This window comes from Cebus imitator, unplaced genomic scaffold, assembly GCF_001604975.1.
Source record: "Cebus imitator isolate Cc_AM_T3 unplaced genomic scaffold, Cebus_imitator-1.0 Scaffold146, whole genome shotgun sequence".
Classification (NCBI taxonomy): Eukaryota; Metazoa; Chordata; class Mammalia; order Primates; family Cebidae; genus Cebus; species Cebus imitator.
The window spans coordinates 3,404,269-3,415,205 of NW_016107461.1; positions in this window are offsets into that span (position 1 = coordinate 3,404,269).

The window sequence follows — 10,937 nt, forward strand, 5'->3', positions numbered from 1 at the left end:
AAAAAAAAAAAAACCCTTGAACCAATGAAAAATGAGTAACGAATTTGAATAAGTAATAAAAATAACTTCCAACAAACACATACACACACACACACACCAGAACCAGGTAAATCCACAGCTAAATTTTTCCAGATGTACAAAGATGAACTGGCACCAATCTTACTGAAATATACCAAATAATCAAGGAGGAGGGGTTGTTACATCATTCATTCTCCAAAACGAGTGTCACCCTGAAAAGTGAATTCAGGCAATGACTAAAAAAGTGAAAAGAAAAAGAAAACTGTGGCTAATATTCCTAATGATCATAGATGCAAAACTTCTTAGGAAAAAACTAGCAAAGTGTGGCTGGGCAGGGTGGCTCACACCTGTAATCCCAGCACTTTGGAAACCAAAACAGGAGGATCGCTTGAGCCCAGGAGTTTGAGACCAGTCTGTTCAACACCACAAAATCTCATCTCTCAAAAAATACAAGAATTAGCTGGGCATGGTGGTGCATGTCTGTAGTCCCAACTACCAGAGAGGCTGAGGCGGGAGGATCACTTCAGACTGGGAGGCAGAGGTTGTAGTGAGCTGAGTTTGTGCCACTGCACTCCAGTCTCTCTCAAATATTTTTTTAATAAAATAAAATGAAAAATAAAAAAGAAACCAGCAAAGTGAATCCAATGCACATCAAAAAGATAATTCATCATGATTAAGTGGATTTCATTCCAGGGATGCAAGATTGTTTCAACATATACAGGTCAACAAATGTGATTTACCACATAAATAGAAATAAATACAAAAACCACATGATCATCCCAATAAAGGTGGAAAAAACACAATGCAATCCAATATCCTTTCTTGATAAAAAGAAAATCTTCAATAAGCTAAGCATTGAAGAAGCACACCTCAAAATAATAAAAGCTATATATGGCAAACCACATTCAACACCATGATGATTAAGGAAAAGTTGAAAACATTCCCCGTAAAAAACAGAACTAGACAAGGATGTCCACTCTCACCACTCATATTCAACTTAGTGCTGGAATTAATTCTTAGCCAGAGCAATCAGGCAAGAAAAAGAAATAAAAGTCATCCAAACTGGAAAAGAGGAAATCAGATTATTTCTGTTTACTAATTATATAGCTTAAAAGCCCGAAATCATCCTCCAAAAGACTAGAATTGAAAAGTGAATTCAGTAAAGTTTCAGGATATAAAATTAGTATGAAAAAATCAGTAGTATTTCTATACACCAATAATATTCAAGCTGAGAACCAAGTCAAAATCTCAATGATGTTTACAATAGCCAGAAAGAAAAACTAAATACCTAAGAATACATTTAACCAACAAGATGAAAGAACTGTACAAGGAGGAATGCAAAACACTGATTTAAAAAATAGCTGAAACAAACAAATTGAAAAATATCCCATGATCATTGATTGGAAGAATCAATATTGTGAAAATGACCATACTTTTCAAAGCAATCTATGGATTCAATGAAATTCCTCTCAAAGTACCATCAGTCTTCAATGAATTACAATAAAACTTAAAATGTATGTAGAGCAACAACAATAACAAAAACTCTGAATAGCAAAAGCAATCCTACGCAAAAGGAACAAAGCCATGGGGATCAATCACATTATCTGACTTCAAATTATATTATGAAGCTATATTAACAACATGGTACTGGTACAAAAATAGACACATAGGTCAATGGACTATAACAGAGAGCCTAGAAATAAAGCCACATGCCTACACCAACTGATATTTGACAACATCAAGAAAAGTAAACAATGGGGAAAGAAACCCTATTCAATAAATGGTGCTGGGAAAATTGACTAGCCATATGCAGAAGAATGAAACTGGATATGGCTAGCCAATTATATCTCAACATATATATCTTACCATATATGAACATTAACTCAATATGGATTAAAGGCCAAAATTTAAACCTGAAAATATAAGTCATGGAAGACAATTAAGGAAAAGCTCCTCTGGACATTGGCCTAGGCATAGAATTTATTACTAAGACCCTAAAAGCAAATGCAACAATACCAAAATTAGACAAATGGTATTTAATTAAACTAAAAAGCTTCTGCACAGCAAAGGAACAGATTAAACAGACAACATATAGAATAGGAGAAAATATTTCCAGTGTATGCCTCTGACAGAAGATTAATATCCAGAATATAAAGGAAACAAAATAACTGAACAAGAGAAAACAAGTAACCTCTTAAAAATAGGGCAAAGGAATCTGTCTATCTGACAAAGATCTAATATCCAGAATCTACAATGCACTTAAAAAAAAAAAAAAAAAAAAAAAAAACCAACACAAACAACTCCATTAAAAAGTGAGCAAAGAACATGAACACACTCTTCTCAAAAAAAGACATTCATTAAGAGAAAAAAACATGAAAAAAAAGCTCAACATTGCTGATCATTAAAGAAATGCAAATCAAAACCACAATGAAGTATCATCTTATGCCAGTCAGAATGGCAATTATTAAAAAGTTAAGAAACAACAGGTGTTGGAGAGGTTACAGAGAAATAGGAATGCTTTTACACTGTTGGTGGGAATATAAATTAGTTCAACCAGTATGGAAGACAGTGTGGAGATTCCTTAAAAATCTAGAACCAGAAATAGCATTTGACCCAGCAATTTCATTACTGGGAATTTACACAAAGGAATAGAAATCATTCTGTTATAAAGATACATGCACACGTATGTTCATTGCAGCACTATTCACACTTGCAAAGACATGGAATCAACACAAATTCCCATTGATGATAGACTGGATAAAGAAAATGTGGTACATATATACCATAGAATACTATGCAACCATGAAAAGAAACAAGATCATGTTCTGTGCAGGGACATGGATGGAGCTGGAAGCCATCATCCTCAGCAAACTAATGCAAACAGAAAACCAAACACTACATGTTTTCACTTGTAAGTGGGAGCTGAACAAAGAGACCACATGGACAGAGGGAGAGGAACAACACACACTGGGCCTGATGGGGGAGAAGGAAGGTAGAGAGAGCATTAGGGAAAAGAGCTAATACATGCTGGGCTTAATACCTAGGTGCTGGATTGATATGTGCAGCAAACCACCATGGCACACGTTTACCTGTGAAAAAAACCCACACATCCTGCACATGTACTCTGGAACTTAAAATAAAAATATTTTTGTTTTAAAAATAGGGCAAAGGACATGAATAGACATTACTCAAAAGAAGACATATAAATGGCCAACACTTATATTTGAAAATGCTCCTCATCACTAATCATCAGAGAAATGCAAATCAAAATCGCATTGAGATACCATGTTATAGTAGTCAATATGACTCCTATGAAAAAGTCAAAAAACAACAGACGCGGCATGGATGCAGAAAAAGGAGAACTCTTATACACTGTTGGTAAAATGTAAATTAGAATAACCTCTATGGAACAGAGTATAGAGACTTCTCAAAGAACTAAAAATAGAACTATATTTGACCCAGAAATCCCAATAGGATTTCTTTTCCTTTCTACCCAAAGGAAGAGAAAAACTGTTATATAAAAAAGATACATGTCCAGGCATGGTGGCTCAGGCTTGTAATACCAGCACTTTGGGAGGCCAAGGTGGGCAGATCACCCAAGGTCAGGAGTTCGAGACCAGCCTGGTCAACACAGTGAAACCCATCTCTACTAAAAATGCACAAATTAGCCGGGTGTGGGCGCCCTGTAATCCCAGCTACTCAGAAGGCCAAGGCAGAAGAATTGCTTGAACCTGGAGGCAGAGGCTGCAGTGAGTGGAGATCATGCCACTGTTCTCCAGCCTAGGTGACAGAGTGAGATTCCGTCTTAAACAAACAAACAAACAATCAAACAAACAAAAAAACTTGCACACGTATGTTTATTGCAGCACTATGTACAGTAGTAAAATCAAACTAAGTGTCATCATGGTGGATTGGATAAAGAAAATATCTATAACTACACCATAGACTACTATGCAACCAAAAAAGTGGGTGGAAATCATGTCATTTGCCTCAATGTGGATTGAACTGGAAGCCATTATCCTAAGTAACTCAGAAAAAGAAAATTAAACATTTCATGTTCTCTCTTTAAGAGGGATCTAAATAATGCGTACATGTGGACATAAAATGGTAATAATAAATACTGGGAACTCCAAAAGTAGGGATGGTGGTGGGGGTGGTGAGGGTTAAAAATTTAACTATTGGGTACAATGTTCAAACCTCACCATATGCAATATATACATTTAAAAACCTGCCTATGTATCACCTGAACCTAAATTTTAAAAAAATAATAATGGATTTATATACTATCTTCAAAGTTGCGAGGGTGACAGGATTTGGAAATCTCTAGGCAAAATGTGACCCATCAATTTTTTGCAAATGTACAGATAAAATGTGTTATACACTGACATGTCAGTGTTACCTAAATTAAAACAACTGAATTAGCCTTAAATTAGACCCACCACCTTTATAAATGTGGTGTGTAGATTTAACTCTTGAGGGCACTTCAGTAAACAATGAAAAAAAGTTTCATACCAAGATGAATTTTGTTGTTGTTTTATTAGCTTATTTAACCTAGGCCCAAATGAGGAATGGAGATTGTCTCAGATATTTATTTCTAAGGCACATCGGATTTCTTTTACTCACAAGTGAGTGAATCTTGACAAATTTACTCTGTTAATGTAAGTCTGATTTAGTACAACAGATTCAATGAGTAGGAAGCATTTCACTTTCATACCAGATAGCCAGTCACAGCTGAGGTCTCCGTGTGAATGTGCCAGGGTGAATGCTAGTTGCATGAAATTCCTTGAAATAAAAGAGCATTTTTTTTTTTTTTTTTCTGTCCAGACTCTCTGCTTCACCTGTCCTGGGAAACTTTTATTTTAAAAAGTTAAATTTATCTTTTCTCTGAGTCATTATTCAGTAGGCAATCATTCTATAATGATTTTTTAATTTATCTTTTTGAAATGCTTATAACAAAAGCAAACCATTTTATACTGTCACCTTAACCCCTACACAAATTCTTATCCTTGACCGTCATTTGAACTGGGAGAATGACAAGAATTTCATAAATATTCTCAAAGCACAAAGTCTTGTCAATTTTTTTGGCATTTGATTTTGGCCTTAGTGTTCAGTATTGCACCTGCTAAAATATTTTGCACACTTATTAGTAGATTTGACATCTTCAAGATAGCTGCTGTCAATACAAATCATAGGTATTTATTTTAAATAGTGTGGCTAGAAATCATCCAGCAGATCTTGGCAGAAAAGCAGCCTAGATCAGAATGAAAGCAAAAGCATCCCCCCAAAATATTTTTTCACATAATGAAAAAGAACTTGAAGTTTCTAATTCTTCAAGCTGCATTGTTATTTCAAGTCTATTTTATTATTGTAGGTGTTACTATAAACTTCACTCTTAGTAATGCTTTTGCTGTATTCCACAAGTTTTAATATGCTGTGTTTCATCTTCACTTGTTTCAAGGAACTTTTTGGTTTTTTGATTAAATTTTTCATTGATCCAATACTTGTCAGTAGCATCTTGTTTAATTTTCATACATTTTTACAGTTTCTAATTTTCCCCATGTTATTAATTTCTAGTTTTATTTTATTTTGGTCTCAGAAAATTATTGATATAATCTTGATTTTTAAAAAAAATTTACTGAGACTTGTTTTGCGGCCTAGCATATGGTGTGTCCTGGAGAATATTCCATGTGCTCATGAGAAGAAAGCTTATTCCACAGCTATTGAATCAAAAGTTCCGTTAATGTCCATTAGGTTCATTTGGTCTAAAGAGCAGTTTAAATTCACTGCTTTTTTGTTAACTTTTTGTCCAGATGTTTTGTCCAATGCTGACAGTGGGGTTCCTAAGTCCCCAATTATTACTGTATTGGAGTCTTTCTCTAATAATTACTTTATATATATGGATGTTCTGGTGATGAGTACACATATATTTAGAGTTGTTATATCCTCTTGTTGAACTGATCTTTTTATATATGTCTATATAATGACCTTCCTTGTGGCTTTTTACAGTTTTTGACTTAAAGTGTGTTTTAACTGACATAAATATAGCTACTCTTGCTCATGTATAGTTTCTGTTTGTGTGGGATATTTTTTCAATCCCTTTACCTTCAGTCTATAAGTGTCTTTATAGGCCAAGTAAGTTGCTTATAGGTAGCATATAGTTGAGTTATGTCTTTCTATCCATTAATAAACTTTTTAAGTGTGGAGTTTAATCTGTTGACATTCAATATTATACTAATTAACGAGAATTTATTCCTGTTACTTTCTTAATTGTTTTCTAGTTGTTTTGTGTAACCTTTCCTCCTTTGTACTCTCTTATTATCATTGCAGTTTGGTGGTTTTCTGTAGTGGTAACATTTAACTTCTTTCTCATTCTCATTTGAGTATATATTTGACAGTAAGTTTTATAATTCTGTATGTTTTCATGATGTTAGATATCATCCTTTGGTTTCCAGCTGTAGGACTCTCTTATTCATTTTTTTAGGGCCTGACTAGTGGTGATAAATTCCTAGCTTTTGCTGTTCTGGAAAATAGTTTATTTCTTCCTCATTTTTGAAGGATAGCTTTGTTGAATATAATATTCTTATCTGATAGGCTTTTACTTCAGTACTTTGAATGTGTCATTTCATTTTCTCCTGGTCTATAAGGTTACTGTTGAGAAATCTGCCATTAGTCTGATGGGGATTAACTTTTTTGTAGCTTGATGTTTTTCTCTTGCTGTTTTTAACGTTCTCTTTTTTGCTATATCTTGGAGAATACATTTTTGGTTTGAATCTATTCAGGTACCTTTGAGATTCCTATATCTAGATGTTTACATCTCTTGTGACTCTTTAAAAAAAGTTTTCAGCTATTATTTTATTCTATAGGTTTTTTATTCTTTCCCCTTCTTTCTCCTTCTGGAACTTTTTGAATTTAGATATTTAGTCATTTTATATTATCCCTTATGTCACATAAAATTTCTTCATTCTTTTATATTCTTTTTAAAATCTGTGTTACTTCAAAACACTTGCTTCAAGTTTAGAAATTCTTTTTTCTGCTTGATCTACTATGTTGTTAAAACTCTTAATTGTATTTTTTATTTTCTTTGTTGAATTCTTCAGTTATAAGCTTTCTGTTTGGTGTTTTTTAATGATATCCATCTCTTTGCTGAATTTGTCATTCAGGTCATTGTTTTCCTGATTTCTTTATATTGTTTATCTGTGTCCTTTTATATCTCACTGAGTTGCTTTAATATTATTCGGATTTTCTTAGTCATTTCATAAATTTTCTTTTCATTGGAATCTGTCTCTAGAGAATTACTATGTCTCTTTGAAGACGTTATGCTTCCTTCTTTTTTTTTTTTTTTTTTTTTTTTTTGTGTTCTTAAGTTGGTATCTGTGTATTTGGTGTAAGTCTTTTCTGTCTATTTTATTGATTGGCTTTTGCAGGAAAATACTTTTTCCTTTAGATGTATCTACAGTGTTGGCTGAGTAGGGTGGCATGGCTCTGATTCTGGATGGACACAGTAGTGTAGTCTCCAAAAGATTTTTTGGCTGTAATCAGCATCAGAGGTTCCTGTGAGTTCCTCAGTGACTTAGACAGTGATTGTTAGTGGAGGCTTTGATGAGGCTTTGCTGGAGAGAGTGACTCCAGGAAGATCAGTATTCAGGCACCAGTGCTAGCAGTAGTAGGCAGAGCAGGCCTATCCTCAGGCCCCTCGATGATATGCATAAGTGTTGGAAATGGAGGGTGGGGCCATTTAATCCCTGGGTTCCTGGACGGCATATTCATGCGCTGGCAGTAATGGCAGCTAGTAAAGAAGGCCAAAGGCCCCTGCATAGTCCTTGTGGGCACTGGCAGCAGTGGGCAGAGTGTGTTGATCCCCAGACTTTCAAATAATGCACATATGTGGTGGTGGCAGCAGCAAAATTCAGGATGGGTCTGTCCTTAGGCTTTCTGATGGCATGTGCACAGGTACCACTTACAGTGGTCAGGGCAGGTCAATCTGTAGACTCCTGGACCCTGCTCTCAGACACTTGCAGTAGAGTTGAAAATTATGTCAGGCCTATCCTCATGCTCCCAGTTGATGCACAGGTGTTGGCTGTAGCAGGTAGGGCAGGTCAGTCCCTAGGCCTCCCAATAACTTGCTAATGTGGCAGCAGTGGAAGGCAAGTCAGGTCTTTCTTCAGGTCCCTGATGGTACATGTGGACACCCACAGTGAAACAAGATTGATACCCAGACTCCCAGATCATATATATGGGCACTAGTGATTGGTAGGACAGTCCTCTCCTTGGCCCCATGAAGTATGGTGTGCATGTGAGCCAGTGGTGGTTGGTGGGGCAGAATGAATCCCCAGGCTCCAAGGCAATATGCATGATCTTTGTGATCTGCACGTGTTACACAGAAGAGTGATTTTTCAGAATGAAGATTTAGAGACAAGAAACAAATTTATAGTTTTATTTTTGTGAATAAAATCAACCTATTGAGAAATAATTTCATACTTTTTATAAAACAAATATAGTTATATTTCCATATGTTTTCTTGTAGTAGTCTTACAGTTTCATGTCTTATGTTTAAGTTTTTAATCTATTTTGAATTCATTTTTGCATGTGAAGTGAGGCCATGGTTCAATTTCATTCTTCTGTATGTAGATACCAGGATTTTTTTTTTTTTTTTTTTGAGATGGAGTTTCAATCTTGTTGCCCAGCTGGAGTGCACTGGCATGATCTCAGCTCACCACAACCTCCGCCTCCTGGGTTCAAGCGATTTTCCTGCCTCAGCCTGCCGAGTAGCTGGGATTACAGGCATGAGCCACCATGCTTGGCTAATTTTAGCCGAGTATTTTTAGTATTTTTAGTAGAGATGGGGTTTCTCCATGTTGGTCAGGGTGGTCTCGAACTTCTAACCTCAGGTCATCCACCCACCTCGCCCTCCCAAAGGGCTGGGATTACAAAATGCATCTGGTTCTCTATTTTTTTTTTTTAATTCTTTAAAATTATACTTTGAGTTCTGATATACATGTGTAGAATGGGCAGGTTTGTTACATGTGCAATGGTGGTTTGCTGCACCCATCAACTCATCATCTACATTAGATATTTACCCTAATGCTATCCCTCTCCTAGCACCTCACCCACTGACAGGCCCTAGTGTGTGAAGTTCCCTTCCCTGTGTCCATGTGTTCTCATTGTTCAACTCCCACTTATGACTGAGAACATGTGGTGTTTGGTGTTCTATTCTTGTGTTAGTTTGGTGAACATGATGGTTTCCAGCTTCACCCATGTCCCTGCAAAGGACATGAACTCATCCTGTTTTATGCCTGCACAGTATTCCATGGTGTATATGTGACACATTTTCTTTATCCAGTCTATAATTGATGGGCATTCACGTTGGTTCCAATTCTTTACTATTGTGAACAGTGCTGCAATAAACATACATGTGCCTGTGTCTTTATAGTAGAATGATTTATAATCTACAATCCAATACCCAGTATTGGATTGCTGGGTCAAATGGTATCTCTAGTTCTAGATCCTTGAGGAATTGCTACACTGTCTTCCACAAGATTGAACTAATTTACACTCCCACCAACAGTGTAAGTGTTCCTATTTCTCCACATCCTCTTCAGCATCTGTTGTTTCCTGACTTTATAATGATTGCCGTTCTAGCGGATACCCAGTTTTTTTTAAACATCATTTATTCAAGACTCATTTCTCTCTATGAATTTTTGGCACTTTTGTCACAAATCAATTGACTAAACATGGGTTTATTTCTGAGTTGTCTCTCCTGTTCTATTGGTTGATAAGTCTGTTTTTGTGCCAGGACCATATTGTTTTGATAACAATTACTTTACAATATGTTTTGGATTCAGGGAGTGTTACACATCCAGCTCTGTTCTTTTTGCTTGAGATTGTTTTGGCTATTGAAAGCCTTTTGTGGTTCTATACTAATTTAAGATTTTTTTCTATTTCTGTAAGAAATGATATGAGAATTTTGATAGAGATTGCAATAAATTTGCAGATTGTTTGGGTAGCATCAGCATTTTACAAATATTTTTTCAGTTCATGAATGTGGCTTAACTTTCTATTTATTTGTGTTTTCTTGCCTTTCTTTAACCAGTGTTTTATATTTTTCAGTATATGGTCATTACTTGGTATCCTCGGGTATTGTTTCCAGGACCTCCCACAGTTACCAATGTCCATGAAAGCTCAAGTCCATGATATAAAATCACATATTATTTGCATTTAAACTATGCACATTCTCTCATATACTTCAAATCGTCTCTAGATTACTTATGATTCTAATACAAAGAAAATGCTATGGAAATAGTTGTTAGAACTGTGTTGCTTGGGAAATAATTGATTAGAAAATTATTTTTTAGAAAAAAAGCCTGTACTTGCTCAATATAGAGGTAATTTTTTAAAAATATTTTTGATCCACAGTTGAATCCATGGATTCAGAATCTGCAGGTAACAATGGCACACTGTACATGTTTTTTGCTTCCTTGCTTAAATTACATTTACACTTAAGTATTTAACTTTTTGTTGCTATTACAAGTTTAATTGTTTTCTTAATTTCCTTTTAGAATAATTCATTATTAACATACAGAAATGCTACCAATTTTTGTCTGTTGACTGTGTATTATGCAATAATTTATTTATGAGTTGTAACAGTTTTCTAGCAGAGTCTTTAGGGTGTTTTTTGCATATAAGATTAACTCAAGGCCAGGCACAGTAGCTCATGCCTGTAATCCCAGCACTTCGGGAAGCTGAGGTGGGTGGAGCACAAGGTCATGAGTTCCAGACCAGCAGGGCCAATATGGTAAAACCCTGGCTCTACTGAAAACACAAAAGTTAGCTGGGTGTGGTGGCAAGAGCCTGTAGTCCCACCTACTAGGGAGGCTCAGGTGGGAGAATTGCTTGAACCTGGTAGGCAGAGGTTGCAGTGA